Consider the following 15735-nt stretch of genomic DNA (forward strand, 5'->3'; position numbering starts at 1 on the left):
ATTCCTGTTAAATTAGTTCTTTTCAAAGTAGGAAACACTGCCCATAACTAGCTCTACTAGCAAGTACTTGGATTATCAATCGATTACGTGAATTACATTCGACCCTGTCTTTATTAATTAAATTTATTTCAATACTTTACTTTTCATTGCACACTCCGAAAACACTTATTTTGATTGCCTTTGATAAACACCATAACAATAGATAACGATAGATTGACACTTGGTCTCTGTGGATTCGACAATCTTTTATATTACTCTGACGCGTTCGTATACTTGCGAAACACCGCATCAATTAAACATCATAATTCTTCTCCCTATAGACCCAAGATGAATGGGGCTGTTGAAGCTGCTAACAAGAACATCAAGAAGATTATTCAGAAGATGGTTGTTACGTACAAAGATTGGCATGAGATGCTGCCGTTTGCTTTGAATGGTGTAAGACCCTAATTTTGACCCTAAGATCCCTCATGGCATCATACCATTTGCTCATTGCATTGCCTCAAGGATCATAGCATGTGTGGCTCCTTAACCCTTGGGTGGGACTTGTGTGAGTGGTTTGAGACCACCAAGCATGCTTGTATTGTATATTATTGATTTTCTTAGACGTTTACTAACCAAAAGCACAAAAATATGTCACTAACTCATTTTGTTTTGAAGCTCAAGTGATTATGTGTTCCCATGCTCCTAGGAGGCTCCTAAGCTCAATGAAGTGGATAGATGAAGATGAGAACATGCATGACAATGGTCCACAAAGCTCCTAATCATCATATATGTATCTCAAGTATCTCAATTTTCCAATTTTATCAAGATAACCCAAAGGGCTTGAGGATTGTTTCCCAAGGAAACCCTAATTCAATTGTGCATTGACTGTGCCTTGCTCATGAAGCAACCTCGACCTACGATCAAATTTAATCAAGGGAAGTTCTTCCATTATTATTTTATGCATATATGAGCCTATGTGAGGATCCTCAATCATTCATTCATCAGGATTTGAAGTTTGGCCTTGAGAAGTTGACCAGTCAAGTCATCTGACTAAACTGAGGATCACTGAGACATAACTTGTGATGTGTTTGTCAAATGAAGATGACCCGAAGCAGGAAAATGTTCTTAAGAACCATATGAACAACTTTCGTGTTCATCGAAAATCCATTTGAAACTTGGAAGGTCATTATTCATTTCAAAACATTATAGGTCATTTTGACTGAAACCCTAATTTTGGTTCAACTTCCCATGGACCTAACTTCTTTAATTTTTATGATTTTGAGGTGAGAACAAATGCATTGAAAATCTTAAGATGTCTAATTCAAATGTTATGTTGGACAAAATTTCATAATCCTAAAATAAACACATGTGATAATACAAAACATTATAGGTCTCTTTGGACCAAAACCATTGAATTTGAAAAATGCCCAACTTCAAGTGCCCATAACTTTCATATGAAGAATCCAAATGATGAAACATTTAAGTCTAAATTGATCATCTTGAAAATATGTACAACTTTTGTGTTGGATGTTTTTCCATTTGAGGTTTTCATCATTGAAAACGGAGGGCTTGAAGATGCTTGCTTTTGGTGAAAATTTTCAAAGGGAACCTAGACATGTTTTGTACCCCAAAATTCACATCCAGTTTTCATAAATTTCCAAACTCCAAATGAATTTTTGCCCAACATGACTTTTGTTCCTCATTTCAAGGGCTTTCCAACCATTACTCACATTTGTTTTTTGGACTTTTCATGAGTGAGTTTCGAAGAGCTTAATGTTTATGTTCATTTGTGCATTTCACTTTGAAACTTCATGTGTAAGCAAATGCCAAGCCTTGTGCATGTCCAGTTCACTTATACTTGATCTCAGCATGGATTTCCATTCATTTTTAGGCCTCACATGCGCGTGTACAGGCCCATGCATAGAGGATCCAAATTTCATGCACACGAGGGAAAGCATGGCATTGCATCCATTTCAACTATAAATAAAAGCTCATTCTCATTCAAATGGTAACCACAAGAAGATCTGAAACGCTGTTGGATTGAAAACCAAACCCTCACCAAAGGAATTTTAGTTTTTCTATTTCATTTTCAAGCTTGAATTTCAACATCATTAGTTGAATTTCAAAGCATAATTCCTTAACGTTGCATCACCATCACACTTCCAGACCAAAATTGGATCAAGAGCTTGGACAATTCGTGTTGTTTGAAGCTCCATTTCAGAGGTATATCACCAAACGTTTTTTATTCAGATCTTGAAATATAATGTGAATTTCTTTTGTTTGTGTTGTTTTCTGAAGTCCTCAAGCATGAGGCATGCCAGTGGTGGTCTCAATTTTGTAAATTGTGCCATTTCAGATCAAGCACCATGATCTTCAAGCTCTTGTTTATCTCTAAATAAGAACATTGAGAAGGATCCATGGTTACAGGGGTGATGTACATCACCTCAGCTTCATTTTGATACCTTGCTTTTTCATTTTCATTGAGGTTTGATTTCCTGCGCTTGGTGGCCGAAATTGGTTGTCTGGCCGGAGAAGATGGTGGTTTCCACCATCATCCCCACGTGGAAGCTTCAGGATCATTGGATCTGGCTCAAACGTTTTAATCATAGCCTTTCATTATGCTGACCTATTTTAAATCATGGTGTTGCGCGCTTGACTCCAATGCACCATGTGACCGCGCCTCTAAACCCTCAGATCAATGCCACGTCAATTAATGAAATGATCTTGTGGCTGCGCATTTTTGCTATTTTCTTATTTTCTGATTAATTCCATTTAATTCCTTTTATTTTCAAAAATACATAAATATTTTATTTGAAGTCACAAAAATATGAGACCAATGCCAAAAAATTTCTTGAAAAATCTAGTTTCATATTTTGATATTTAAAATTTTTTGTGACTTCATTTAATATTTTTTGTGAATTATTTGGTTTTTAATAGTTTTAATTCATTCTTAAATACTTTTTGATATCTGAAAAATCCAAAAATATTTTCCTAACACATATGGATCATGATAAGTCAATAAAAAATAGTCTCATTAATTTCTTAATTGGTTTGACATTTATTTGAGATTTTATTTCATATTGTGTTATTTTAATTGTTTTTAATTGTTTTAAAATAGTTTCTGATTTCAAAAATTTTTGAAATTTTTTGTCAAAGCTTGTTTGACCATGTTAGACCTATGAGAATTTAATTGGACTTGTTCAAGTTGATATGAATTGAATTTGAGGTTTGACCTAATTTTGTCCATTTTATTTTTGCATTTATTTTTAATTCAAAAATACCAAAAAAATATGTTTGACTTGTTGACTTGTAACCTTCCTTTCTCTCCTGTTTAGCATTGGTTGATGATGATTTGATTCACTTTTGACCAATTGTGTTTGACATTTGAATTCTCTTTCCATTCATTTCATCTTCATCTCTTTCTTTTTTTCTTTTGGCCAATGAGTTAATGTCTTAGGGTTGATCTTGAAAAATGAGAGGTTTAACCTTCTTTGATCCAAATCAAACTCAACTTGATGCCTTGTCCAATGTGTTGGTGGACAACGGATCATCACTTAACGTGTTTCCAAAATCCACTCTGGCTAAACTTTGATACCAGGGGCCTCCCATTAGGTAAAGTGGAGTGGTTGTGAAGGCGTTTGATGGATCGCGCAAAACTGTGATCGGTGAATTAGAACTCTCGATCAAGATTGGACCTAGTGATTTCCAGATCACTTTCCATGTCATGGATATTCATCCGTCTTACAGTTGTTGTCTTGGCAGACCATGGATTCACGAGGCAGGCGCCGCGACATCCACCCTACACCAAAAGTTGAAGTTTGTGAAAAACAAGAAGTTGGTGGTGATAGGGGGAGAGAAGGCTCTCTTGGTCAGTCATTTATCTTCCTTCTCCTACATTGATGCTAAGGATGAGGTTGGGACTCCGTTTCAAGCCTTATCTATTGCTGAGCCTTCAAGGAAATGACTTTCTTCATTTGTCTCCTACAATGACGCGAAGTTGGCCATTGAGCATGGTGCAACCACTGGTTTGGGGAACATGATCAAGTTGGAGGATAACAAATCTTGAGCTGGCATAGGGTACTCTTCTGGTGTTTCCAATAAGCGTGGGTTGTTCCAGAGTGGAGGTTTCATCCATACTGTTGAAGATCAGGAAGCTGCTGCCATTGTTGAAGATGATGAAGAGGAAGACCTTGGAAACTTTGTCATACCTGGCGGGATCTGCAATAATTGGGTCGCTATTAATGTTCCAACAGTTATCCATAAGTCAACGTAATGTGTTCATTTTGTTTGAAAACCCTTCTCCCATGCCAAAAGGAGAAGTGAAGACATTGTTGGCACAATTTGATTAATACAATGATATTCATTCAATAATCACATGTTAAATGTTTGTTTTCCAAAATTATTTTTCCTTTTTTATTTTTGCATGAAATTGGTGATCACCATAAAACCCTAATAAAGAGAATAAAATCAATCTTTTCATCTGCATAATGATTTGCCTTGCTTGAATTCTGAAATCTCTTTTATACTCAAAATCATTATGAAGGTTAATCAAACCCATTGAACATAATGATCCAACACCATCTCCCAACTTTGAGTTCTCTGTATTTGAGGCAGAAAAAGATGATGTTGAAGAGATTCCTGATGAGATTACCCGTCTGCTTGAGCATAAAGAGAAGATCATCCAGCCGCATCTTGAGAATCTAGAAATAGTCAACTTGGGGTCTGAAGACTGCATTCGTGAAGTGAAGATTGGGGCACTCCTGGAAGAGTCTGTGAAGAAGGGATTGATTGAGTTGCTACAAGAATATGTCGATGTCTTTGCCTGGTCGTATGAAGACATGCTTGGTCTAGATACTGCTATTGTGCAACATTTCTTCCCGTTGAAGAGGAAGTTCAGAAGATTAAAGAGGAAGTTCAGAAGCAAATTGATGCGGGGTTTCTGGTGACTTCTACATATCCTCAATGGGTGGCCAACATTGTGCTTGTGCCTAAGAAAGTCGAAAACGGAAGTTGAACATGTAGAACACTTGTTGAAGCTTTTCCAGCGTTTGAGGAAGTACAAACTCCTCTTGAATCCGAACAAGTGTACATTTGAAGTCCGTTCCGGCAAGTTATTGGGCTTTATTGTCAGTGAAAGAGGTATTGAGGTTGACCCTGCCAAGGTCAAAGAAATACAAGAGATGCCTGCGCCCAAAACTGAGAAGCAAGTCCGAGGTTTTCTTGGCCGCTTGAATTACATTTCCCTATTTATATCCCACATGACTGCCACAAGTGCGCCTATATTCAAGCTCCTCCAGAAAGATCAGCGTCACGATTAGAACGAGGATTGCCAGAAGGCCTTTGACAGTATCAAAGAGTATTTGTCTGAGCCTCCGATTTTGTCTCCGCCTGTTGAAGGGAGACCGTTGATTATGTACTTGACCGTGCTTGATGACTTTATGGGTTGTGTCCTTGGTCAGCAAGATGAATCAAGGAAGAAAGAGTATGCAATATACTACTTGAGTAAGAAGTTTACTGATTGTGAGTTTCGGTACTCAACGCTTGAGAAGAAATGTTGTGCTTTGGCTAGGGCCGCTAAGCGTTTACGCCAGTATATGTTGAATCATACAACTTGGTTGATATACAAAATGGATCCAATCAAGTACATCTTTGAGAAGCCTGCTCTAACTAGAAGGATTGCCCGTTGGCAGATGTTGTTATCTGAGTATGATATTGAGTATCGAGCTCAGAAAGCTATTAAAGGTAGTATCTTGGCTGACCACTTGGCACATCAACCAATTGAAGATTATCAGTCTGTTCAGTATGACTTCCCTGATGAGGAGATTTTGTATTTGAAGATGAAAGATTGTGATGAGCCTACTCTCGATGAAGGGCCAGAGCCTGGTTCCCGATGGGCAGTGATTATTACTCCTCAAGGCACACATTTTCCTTTTACAGCAAGGCTAACTTTCAAATGCACGAATAATATGGCGGAATATGAGGCATGTATTATGGGTTTGGAGGAATGTATTGATCTTAGAATCAAACATCTTTATGTTTATGGTGATTCGGCCCTTGTTGTTAATCAGATTAAGGGTGAATGAGAAATGAATCAGCCTGAACTCATCCCATATAGAGATTATGCAAGGAGGATTTCAACTTTCTTTACTAAGGTTGACTTCCATCATATTCCTCGAGATGAGAATCGGATGGCAGATGCTCTTGCTACGCTTGCTTTAATGATTGTTGTCAAGAGGAATTTTGACATGGTTCTGCTCAGATGCGTGGATAGACACGAAACAGACTTGTTAATGACCGAAGTCCATGAAGGTTCGTTTGGTACGCATTCCAATGGACATGCTATGGCAAAGAAGATGTTGAGAGCAGGCTAATATTAGCTGGCAATATAGTCTAATTGCTGCAAATATGTGAAGAAATGCCACAAGTGTCAAATTTATGCGGATAAGATTCATATTCCCCCAACACTTCTGAATGTTATTTCCTCACCATGGCCTTTCTCCATGTGGGGAATTGACATGATTGGCATGATTGAACCAAAGGCGTCAAACGATCACCGTTTTATTCTTGTAGCGATTGATTACTTCACCAAGTGGGTTGAAGCGGCATCGTATGCAAATGTGACCAGGCAGGTGGTTGTGAAGTTTATCAAGAACCGTCTTATATGTCGGTATGGTGTGCCGGACAAGATCATTACTGATAATGGATCTAACTTGAACAACAAGATGATGAAAGAGTTATGTAGCGAGTTCAAGATTGCGCATCATAATTCTTCTCCCTATAGACCCAAGATGAATGGGGCTGTTGAAACTACTAACAAGAACATCAAGAAGATTATTCAGAAGATGGTTGTTATGTACAAAGAATGGCATGAGATGCTGCCATTTACTTTGCATGGTTATCGTACATCAGTTTGCACTTCAACAGGGGTAACCCCTTTCTCTCTTGTATATGGCATGGAGGTTGTGCTCCATGTGGAGGTTGAGATCCCATCAATGAGAGTCTTGATGGAATCCAAGTTGATCGAGGTTGAATGGGTCCAGAGTTGTTATGACCAACTGAACTTGATTGAAGAGAAGAGATTAACTGCCATGTGTTATGGTCAGTTGTATCAGCAAAGGATGAAGAAAGCCTTTTATAAGAAGGTCAAGCCTCGTGTGTTCCGAGAAGGTGACCTCGTGCTCAAGAAAGTCTTGTCTTTCGCGCCCGATTCTAGGGGCAAGTGGACTCCAAACTATGAAGGTCCGTATGTTGTTAAGAGAGCCTTTTTAGGCGGTGCTTTGTTGCTTACAACTATGGATGGGGAGGATTTCACTCGGCCTGTGAATTCAGATGCAGTCAAGAAATACTTCGCCTAACAATAAAAACAGAATGGCTCGCTAAGTTGAAAACCTGAAAGGGCGACTTAGGCAAAAATGAGCGTCTCGGTGGATTGAAAACCCGAAAGGGCGGTCGAGGCAAAAGTTAGAGACATGAAAAAATATATATATATCCCGCTAGATTGAGTACCTCACCCTGGGGCAATCTAGGCAAAAATTAGGGATTTGGCAAGTAACTGCATCCTGACAAGACTTTGTTCTATAGCTTTCATCTCTCGAAGATTCTCGCTCAGTCATCATCAACTGAAGCTTCAAATACATTGGGTTCAGAGTTGGTGGAGAAATGGTCATTATGTTCAATGTAGCCCTTTTTCCAATATATATCACCAATTTCAAATTTGTAAGGATCCATGGAGTCTCGCCATTTGCGAACTACTATTCTATTAAATAAATTTGAACCTTTATCCAATTATTGGCACTCTTATTTGTTTCTGTTTAACAAATGTTTGCATGTTTTAATTGATAAATATCATTGTTTTAAATGAATAAAGTTTTGATAAACTGTTTTAAACAAAATGAACATTCAATGACTAAAAATATAGTTGGAACGTCTTTAGTGCTCTCCCAAGAATAGTACGATTTCCAAAAGGGTAAGACATTTGTTCATATTTTTGGCATGTTTATATCCTCTTCATCAGCTTTCAAGTTGTCTCCCTAGCGAGCGCAGAAAAGAGTGATACATCATCAGTTTCCCAAAGAGTCTGACACTAGCATTTATGTTTTATCAATTAATATGGTTGTCATCCCTTGTGTGGACTGACCTAAAATCCCTTATAGATTGATAATAGTTGATATGCTATCTATTCACGAGGAAGTTTGTCTTTCCCCCAGTATGAGTAGAAGTTCCCAGCGGAGTAAGCATGTGTTCCCTGAATAGCCGCCTTTCCAGATAAATTGTCTTTTCAAGCAAGAAGTTTGTCCAGAGTAGTTGATGAAGGGCTTATTTCCCTTTTCATCCCCAGCTTGGCACGTGGGATTTATTTCCGATTTCCTCAACCAAGGTATCTCTTTTGAGAATGTTGGCAGTTTATCCCCAGTATGGTCGCCTACAGTTCATCCCTAGTATGGTTGCCTGATCCGAGCTTAATAATTTGTATCCCCTCTAAGTCTGAAGATTTCTTCTAGTATTGGACGGTGATGAGGAAGATGTGTTATTTCCTTCCCCAACGGAGCAAATTTGTTCTTTCTCCCCTTGGCAGAGGTGTCTCTCCAGCAGTTAGAAGGGAGTGTTTTGATTGACAGGTATCTGTTTAGTGGGTGTTCCCCACATAATTTCACATCATTCCTTAATAAAATCCCTAGTAGAGTTCTCCTACGACAGATCTTATTGGTATCCAACCACCTGTTCCCAAAACTGATGGAGGATCCCCGGCAGTTGGTAGCAGTGACCTTTGCCTGTTCCAAGCGGTGATTGGTCTCTCCTGGTATTAGGTCATCCCCACCAGAACTGATTTCTCCTGTGGGCCTGGCCTTTCTCTTTTGAGATGTTATACCGGATGTCCGTTCGTGACTCTTGAGCGTGTTTGTGTTAGATATGTTTGTCTGTCAGCATTAATCATACATAAATCACGCATATACATGCATAATCATAGCATTCAGATATTCATGTTGCATTCTTAGCCATATATCTTTGCTTGTTATCTCTTGCTATTGGTGAAATGTTCTTCCCCAAGCAGACGTTTGTGCCTGATCTCTCCATATAGAGTCATCCTCATAGGTAGAAAGTGTCTATCTTTCCTTCTTTATTCCCCACTGAGTTAGGTCCTTGTAGATGATTTTTGTTTCAGTTTCCGCCCCAGTTATGTATCGGGATGGAATTACTCACCTAAGTTATATCCTCATCGGGTTGAGTCTTGTTTGATTGTGTCTTTCTAGTTTGTTCCTGGATTGACTTTCTTTCTTGTTATTCCCTTCGGTTCCCTGTGGTTTAGTTGTTCAATTGATCAGTAACCAGTAATTGTTCATCCTTTTCCCCAGCGAACTCTGTGGCCTTCTACCCAGTAACCGGTAGTTGTAAGTCCTTTTTATGTGGTTTTCTACCCAGTAACCGATAGATGTAATCCCGTCTTTGTTGGTTATCTTTACCCAGTAACCGGTATTGATATTCCTTTGTTTTGAGTATACCACCCAATAATTGGTGATATATCTCTTGGATAATTGCTTTTATCAAGTAATTCTTCCCCGTCGAGTCATCTTTCATTTACCCTTTTTTGGTAATGATTGTTTCTCCTTTTGATTGGTCATCATTTTATGCCCAGTAACCGGTATCCGGATGTCCTTTCTTTTTGGTCGATTTATCCTTTATTAACCCAGTAACCGATTGTGGATAATCTTCCAAGCGAGTATGATATCTATGTTCTGACGGTAATAGATAATATATCTCATGCGCTCTTCAGTCGAAGTCTTTTTCTTCCCCAGTTGAGTAATATTCGTATTTCCCTATGGAATCGAATGCTCGTCCTGTAAGTCGAGTTTGCTTTTTCAGCCCTCCTTTCGGATGATGAGTGTCTTGGATATGTTCCCAATTCACGTCTGGTTGGTCACCTATTATATGCCTAGTAACCGGTATCCCTGGTGTTCCTTCCTTCTCCTCCCTATTATGACTTTTTGTCCCCTGTGGAGTCAGATTTTCTTGAGTTGAGATGTGCCGTTTGGGTTTTCCTCAGATGTTTCGGATGATTGATATCTCTCACCCTTATACCGGTCTTAGATATTTTTTCTCCCCAAGCGTGTTGTCCTCTCACCCAGTAACCAGTCTTTTGATAACATTTCTCTCTTTGAGTTTATTACCCAGTAACCGATAATATCTCGTTGTTTCTTCCTCAGCTGGGTCCCTTGAGGACATCCCCGTCTGAGTCCGGATTTTTATCCGATGTATCCTTTGTGGATAGTTTTGTTGTATTGGCATATTCCCTAATACATGCATCTTTGTGTCGGCTCGAGTCTTTCCATCGATTTATTTTCGTGGAATCCCTTCGTATTTCCCAGCAAGTTTTCTAGCTGTGACCTGCTCACGCATTTTTTCCTTATTTCCCCCAGAGTCTTTGTCTCCCTAGTGAGTGTGTTACTCCTATAGATTTTTCAGTTTCTCCCTATTTCTTTTCCTTTGTGGTAAATATTCACCATGAAGATGTTCTTTTTCATGCATACATTTTCATTATGAGGTCTCTTAGGGACCAAAATTCGTCTCTGTGTTATTATTTAAGCCCATTCTACCTCGTCGAGACGAAGATTTTAACTTTCATATCTCCGGCTAGAATGACCTTAAATAGGGGCATCTGTAAGACCCTAATTTTGACCCTAATATCCCTCATGGCATCATACCACTTGCTCATTGCATTGCCTCAAGGATCATAGCATGTGTGGCTCCTTAACCCTTGGGTGGGACTTGTGTGAGTGGTTTGAGACCACCAAGCATGCTTGTATTGTAAATTGTTGCTTTTCTTAGTTGTTTACTAACCAAAAGCACAAAAATATGTCGCTAACTCTTTTTGTTTTGAAGCTCAAGTGATCATGTGTTCCCATGCTCCTATGAGGCTCCTAAGCTTAATGAAGTGGATAGATGAAGATGAGAACAAGCATGACAATGGTCCACAAAGTTACTAATCATAATATATGTATCCCAAGTATCTCAATTTGCCAATTTTATCAAGATAACTCAAAGGGCTTGAGGATTGTTTCCCAAGGAAACCCTAATTCAATTGTGCATTGACTGTGCCTTGCTCATGAAGCAACCTCAACCTATGATCAAATTTAATCAAGGGAAGTTCTTTAATTCATTATTTTATGCATATATGAGCCTATGTGAGGATCCTCAATCATTCATTCATCAAGATTTGAAGTTTGGCATTGAGAAGTTGACAAGTTAAGTCATCTGACTAAACTGAGGATCACTGAGACATAACTTGTGATGTGTTTGTCAAATGAAGATGACCCGAAGATAGAAAATGTTCTTAAGAACCATATGAACAACTTTCATGTTCATCAAAAATCCATTTGAAACTTGGAAGGTCCTCATTCATTTCAAAACATTATAGGTCCTTTTGACTAAAACCCTAATTTTGGTTCAACTTCCCAAGGACCTAACTTCTTTAATTTTTTTATGATTTTGAGGTGAGACCAAATGAATTGGAAAGCTTAAGATGTATAATTCAAATGTTATGTTGGACAAAATTTCATAATCCTAAAAGAAATACATGTGATAATACAAAACATTATAGGTCACTTTGGACAAAAACCATTGAATTTGAAAAATGCCCAACTTCAAGTGACCATAACTTTCATATGAAAAATCCAAATGATGAAAAATTTAAGTTTAAATTTATCATCTTGAAAATCTGTACAACGTTTACGTTGGATGTTTTTCCATTTGAGGCTTGCATCACTGAAACATAAGGGCTTGAAGATGCTTGCTTTTGGTGAAAAATTTCAAAGGGAACCTAGACATGTTTTGTACCCCAAACTTCACAGCCAGTTTTCATAAATTTCCAAACTCCAAATGAATTTTTGCCCAACATGAGTTTTGTTTCTCATTTCAAGGGATTTCCAACCATTACTCACATTAATTTTTTGGACTTTTCATGAGTGAGTTTCGAAGAGCTTAATGTTTATGTTCATTTGTGCATTTCACTTTGAAACCTCATGTGCAAGCAAATGCCAAGCCTTGTGCACATCCAGTTCACTTAAACATGACCTCAACATGGATTTCCATTCATTTTTGGGCCTCACATGCGCTGTACAGGCCCATGCATGACCTATGAGAATTTGATTGGACTTGTTCAAGTTGATTTGAATTGAATTTGAGGTTTGACCATATTTTGTCCATTTTATTTTTGCATTTATTTTTAATTCAAAAATACCAAAAAAATATGTTTGACTTGTTGACTTGTAACCTTCATTTCTCTCCTGTTTAGCATTGGTTGATGATGATTTGATTCACTTTTGACCAATTGTGTGTGACATTTGAATTCTCTTTCCATTCATTTCATCTTCATCTCTTTCTTTTTTTTCTTTTGGCCAATGAGTTAATGTCGTAGGGTTGGTCTTGACAAATGAGAGGCTTAACCTTCTTTGATCCAAATCAAACTCAACTTGATCCAAGATCAAGTGAGTTGCTTTGTGTCCAAGATAGGTTGCTTCTTGGTCCAGCAAAAAACCTAAAGTCCATACAAGGCCTTTCTCTTTTCTTTTGGAATGGCAAGTTTTTGGAGCTTGGTTTACTAGTCATGATCTCTAACTTGTGTTTATTTCCCTATAATTTTATTGACCGGCCTCAGATAGGTGTGACTACTACATTAGTCCACTTACGATTGCTTAACATAACGCTAAATTGTCTTATGACAAACTAACATAACTTCACTAATAACTAACTTTAATTTGAGCATTTAATTTCTTGCAATTTACTTTAAATGCACTTTATTTCTTGCTCATTTATTCATATTGCTCTTCCCTTTGCTCACTTGAGCACATATTTTATGTTTATGCCATTTTCCTTTTGCTCATTTGAGCTCATTATTGTATATAAATATATTATTGTCTTGTGTTGGTTTTGCTTTTGTCTTCTGTGAACCCAATGCGAAAAGGAGAAAGGACGTAGAATTAGGACTTACCCATGCTTAAAGGAGTTCAAGAGAAACTAGCCTCATGCCTTTAGAATGCTGATAACACTGAAATTTACCGTATTTTCGACTCCGATTACACATGCATTCCAGTTGTTTTATTGTCATTTTGTTGTGTTATTACTATGTTTTTCTTTGTTTTCAGGTTTTTACTTTAATCGGAGCCCCGATTGAGAAAAGGAGTGAAAAAGAGCTAAAAATCCTAAAATTCAGCATTTTGTACTTGTGGTTTCCACCATGGCTGGCGCCATAGACCCTGCCCTGACGTATCCAAGCTCAACCTCCCTCAACTGCCACGTTCCCCACTACTTCCACTAAGGCGCCTCAGATTGGCCTTGTGGCGGGCGCCACAAGAGGAAAAGTGTTCCCTCCCATTTTCAAGTTGAAGGGCATCCTTGTCATTTCCATCTTTTTACTTGCTTATAAATAGAAACTCGAAATCACTTTTTCAATCATCCAAACTTAGAGCAGAAGCAAACTCAGAGCAACTTTGTTTCACTTAGGCATATATTCAGTATTTTAAAGTGGTAATCGCTTCGCATTGGAGTGTTACCACAATTGTGTAATCAAGTCTGTGATCGAGTCTGCATTTCCGCTTTGCAATTTATTCAACCCTCCGATTGGAGCAGGTTTTTATTAGTTATCTTTATCTTATTTATTTTCTCGCACTCGCTTTAAATTATCTATTTCCTCGCACTCGCTTTACTTTATTTATTTCCCGCACTCGCTTTACTTTATTTATTTCCCGCACTCGCTTTACTTTATTTATTTCCCGCACTCGCTTTACTTTATTTATTTTCCGCACTCGCACTACTTTTGTTTATTTTCCGCACTCGCACTACTTTTATTTAAATTAATGCACTTTTACTTTACCATGTCTAACTAAATCTATAAGGTTAGAATGTAAGGATCGTAATTGAACTGATAATCCGTACAATTGTTTGTAGAAGCACTTAAGGGCTATTTTAACTTTCAACTTAAGTTTTCCCGCACTTCAATTCCGTTGGGTAAGATCGAAAGCCGTCCAACGTCTATCTAAACTTAATTGTTTTTAACTATTTCAAAAACAGCGAAAGCGCCTTGTTTAGTTCATTAGGAGATTTTAACTTAAGAAGAAAAGAGATTTTAAAACTATTTTTGGACGCGTTTATAAGTTTAGAGTCTGGTTCATAAGAACCTCTTTTGGTTAAGAAATCCAGGTTATAATACTTTTCAACTTAGTCAAGATACTATATTTCTTAAAAATAGGTTTACTACTCTAACGCAATGCGCGCCTTTTTATAAGTGATAATAACAAGGGTTTATTTAGGGAGTACAACTCGGTTCTGAATACGCGAAAGCGACAGTTCCCGTTAAATTAGTTCTTTTCAAAGTAGGAAACATTGTCCATAAGTAGTTCTATCAACAAGTACTTGGATTATTAATTGATTATATGAATTACATTCGACCCTGTCTTTATTAATTAAACTTTATTCAATATTTTACTTTTCATTGCACACTCTAAAAACACCTATTTTGATTGCCTTTGATAAACACCATAACAATAGATAACGATAGATTGACACTTGGTCTTTGTGGATTCGACAATCTTTTATATTACTCTGACGCATTCGTATACTTGCGAAAAGCACGCATCAAGTTTTTGGCGCCGTTGCCGGGGACCAATTTCGTCAAATTTCATTTTCCTGTTGTTATATCGTTTAGACCTAGGCTATTTCCCGCTGGCCAATGCGAAGAACTCGCAGCACCGGAAGTTTAAGCTTAGTATACCCTCTGGCGGAACCTGAATGTTACGGTTGCGCACGTTTATTCTTTCATAGAATTAAGAGAGCTATGGCCGAAGATCAAAACCAAAGACCTCTTAAAGATTTCGCTCAACCATCAAATGAAGAACCTAGTTCTAGTATAGTAAACCCAACCATCCCAACTAATAATTTTAAACTTAAACCATCCCTGTTGCAACTAGTGCAACAGAGATAATTCGCAGGTCTCGCTACTGAGAACCCAAACCAACATTTAAAAATATTTCTTCAATTAGCTGACACTTTTAAAACCAATGGAGCTTCTCCTGAGGCAATACGTTTAAGATTATTCCCTTTTTCCCTCAGAGATAAAGCCCCTATCATGGTTAGATTCCCTCCCACCCAATTCCATTATGACTTGGGATAACCTTAGAAGAGTTTTTCTTGCTAGATACTTTCCCCCGAGTAAGACCGCCGTTCTTCGAAACCATATAACTAGATTTACCCAAAACCAAGGAGAATCGTTGTTCGAAGCTTGGGAGAGATATAAAGAGTTGTTACGAGCATGCCCACATCATGGTTTAGAAAATTGGTTAATCATTCAAACCTTCTATAATGGACTTCACTATAACACGAAGATGACCATCGACGCTGCCACAGGCGGTGCTCTGATGAACAAACCTTATCCTGAAGCTAGTGCCCTCATCGAAGATATGGCTCAAAACCATCAATCATGGGGAGTCGAACGAGCGACAGTTGAGAAGAAGGAAGCCCAAGGAGGAGTGCATGAACTAAGCTCTATAGACATGATGAAAGCGAAAATGGACGCATTAGCCCTTAAGGTCATGCATATATGCGTAAACCCGAATACTATAGCCGCAGTTTCGTCGGATTGTGAGATATGTGGAACCAAAGGACACCAATCTGCAGAATGCAGTCTATTAAACGAAACCCACTCTGAGCAAGTAAACTACACCCAAGGGAACCCATACTCGAATACCTATAACCCTGGATGGA

The 15735-nt window shown here is 38.1% G+C and overlaps 1 non-coding gene across 1 annotated transcript; it reads right to left on the reverse strand.

Moving 5' to 3' along the window:
* Positions 1 to 15194: 15194 nt before the first annotated feature.
* LOC127133226 (small nucleolar RNA R71) lies at positions 15195 to 15301 on the reverse strand. Its single transcript, XR_007807215.1, has one exon. It is a non-coding gene; the product is annotated as a small nucleolar RNA R71 (small nucleolar RNA).
* Between the last annotated feature and the right edge of the window lie 434 nt (positions 15302 to 15735).

The sequence above is a fragment of the Lathyrus oleraceus genome, chromosome 3, assembly GCF_024323335.1.
Source record: "Lathyrus oleraceus cultivar Zhongwan6 chromosome 3, CAAS_Psat_ZW6_1.0, whole genome shotgun sequence".
Lineage (NCBI taxonomy): Eukaryota > Viridiplantae > Streptophyta > Magnoliopsida > Fabales > Fabaceae > Lathyrus > Lathyrus oleraceus.